General features: G+C 40.0%; 1 pseudogene; it reads left to right on the top strand.

The window, feature by feature from the left end:
* The first annotated feature begins 248 nt into the window (after positions 1-248).
* On the top strand, positions 249-2143 carry LOC130726031 (BTB/POZ domain-containing protein POB1-like; annotated as a pseudogene).
* The last annotated feature ends 462 nt before the right edge of the window (positions 2144-2605 follow it).

The following is a 2605-nucleotide window of genomic DNA, read 5'->3' as shown; positions in this document are numbered from 1 at the left end:
AATTAAAATAAAAAGTTAAAACAATAGAAGATTTTAAATATATTTTTGTCCTCATAGGATAGCTCAAGTAGTAGGAGTTGGGTATGAGATTTTATATTTTTTGTCCAAAAATATTTTTTTTTTACGAGAGGAAGATAGAAGATTTTAATTTGAACACGTTATTTATCTTTTTATTTTGAAAAAATCATTATTAAAATCTTTTTTGGTGTATGCAAAATATTTCTTAGAATCTGAATCCGCTATTTATATATCATATCTTTTTCAGGGTTTCTTCTCTACTGAGGCAACACGGGTTCGAATTTGGATTTTGTTGCCACGGTATTGGTGATGGATTTCGATGTTGGCTTCGGTTTCAATGACAGCAATTTCTCGGGTTCTCCGGATTGAGATCACTACCGATCCGCCGCCTAATTCAGACATCGCCGCCACCGCCAACGCTTACCAGGTTCGCCACGGCAAGAGGAAACGCGAAGATGAAGAGACGGTTGAAGAGTTGCCCTCTGGGGCAAACTCCGACAGGGTTCTCCGGATTGAGATCACTACCGATCCGCCACCTAATTCAGACATCGCCGCCACCGCCAACGCTTACCAGTTCGCCACGGCAAGAGGAAACGCGAAGATGAAGAGACGGTTGAAGAGTTGCCCTCTGGGGCAAACAACGATGATTCAACTGTTGTTAGGGTTAAAACCCTGCATATCAATTCTCTTATCTTAGCTGCCAAAAGCACTTTCTTCCTTAAGCTTTTCTCTAATGGGATGAGGGAGTCAGAGCAGAGACATGTCACCCTTAAAATTAATGCATCTGAAGAAGCTTCTCTCATGGAGTTACTGAATTTTATGTACAGAAATTCCTTGAATATTACTGCAGCACCTGCTTGTGGTTGCTTGTGGTTGTAGCTGCTTGTGGTTGTAGCTGCTGATAAATTTGGATTATCTTGCAGGCAGATACAAGGATATAACCAAGTTTGAGGAAGAGGTTATGGCCTTTCCTATTTGTGGAATAGAGGCAATCTTGGCTTCTAATGAACTAGAGGTTGAATCAGAAGATGATGTATATGACTTTGTTTTGAAGTGGGCTAGACAACACTATAACAGACCGGAAGAAAGGAGAGAAGTTCTGGGTACAAGGATTGCGCCTTTAATTCGCTTCCCTCATATGACATGCCAAAAAGCTCGAGGAGGTGTTAACCTGTGATGACTTTAAACATAACGGTACATCCGAGCTTGTACTTACTGCTTTAATTTTCAAGGCGAGGCCTCTACATCGCCAACTGTCAATGGCCGTGGAAGCAAAAGTGTTTGATTCCTTGAATGTTTGTAGTTTTATGGAGAGGGCATATAAGTGTCGCCCTGTTAAAGGGGTGGAATTTGAACTTCCCGGCAGGGGTGTGTGGTGTACTGGGATCTGACGCGGGAGGAGTGTGCCACTTTGTTCCCATGCAGCGGCGGGGGTATGTTCTCAAACATTTCATTTGGGCGATCAAGAGTTTTTTCTATCAGCAGAATGCAGCATTGACCAACAAAGCTCTTTCCATTGCTTTGGGCTGTATTTGGGAATGGAGAGCTCCTCGGGAAGCTGTGCTGTGGACTATGAATTTTCTGCAAGGTCTAGGCCAACGGAGGAGTTTGTTAGCAAGTTCAAATGCAATCGTACATTTACCATTGAGGGGAAGTCTTTTGGCGGTAAAAACTTGTTTGCGATTCCATGGAATTCGTTCATGGCTGAGGATAATCGTTTCTTCATTAAAGGTGTTCTCCATCTTAGAGCCAAGCTCACCCTCAAACATTGATCTCCTATTATTTCATAGCCTTAACTTTTTTTAGCTTTTTGATTTCTCATTTTCTGATAATTTACTGGGTAAATGCACTAGATATTTTTTTGGTTACTCTATGCACTAGATTATATCCTAGTGTTATACGGAGCTGCTCAGGAACCTTGACTGTGAGCTGTGAATTTTCCGCAAGGTCGCCAAAAGAGAAGTTTGGTACTATGTAATAATGCAATTGTATATTTCCTGCGGGTGGGGGGACTTATGGCATTAGAAACTTGTTTGCAGTTCCATGGACTTCCTTCATGGCTAAGGATTGTCTTTTCTTCATTAACGATATGCTAGTAAATGAAAAATCATTCTTAGTCCGTTAATCAGGTTGTTACACTTTCTTGATTCATTGCTAGGTTTTTATTGGAAAGAAGTTGTTGGTAGGATGCTTGCTTATATATGAGGTAATCAACATGAATATGCCTAATCTTTAGCAACAGAACATGCAGTAGTACTGAGAAAGCATAGAAAATATTATTAAGCCTTTGGTTTGGAGTTTGTCAGTTTTAGGACTCATTTTATCTATCTAGTTATATCTGTCATATGATACATGTACGTATGTGGATAAGAAAACTTTCACAGGGGCATATTCATGTTTATACTTGCTAGTTTCCCACCCTTCTCTTCCTTCATTATACGTTTCTACCCATTATTCTTATTGATTAAGGATGCATTTTGAAGCAACTTTCACGTTTGGTCAATTCTTGCGATGTAAATTTATATGGATGTTTGTGGACATTAATGAATCCTTACACATATTCTGTAGAGCTAACAGTATTCTGTAG

The sequence above is a fragment of the Lotus japonicus genome, chromosome 6 (assembly GCF_012489685.1).
Source record: "Lotus japonicus ecotype B-129 chromosome 6, LjGifu_v1.2".
NCBI lineage: Eukaryota > Viridiplantae > Streptophyta > Magnoliopsida > Fabales > Fabaceae > Lotus > Lotus japonicus.
The sequence above is the reverse complement of the archived record's forward strand: the minus strand, read 5'-3'. Positions and strand labels throughout refer to the sequence as shown.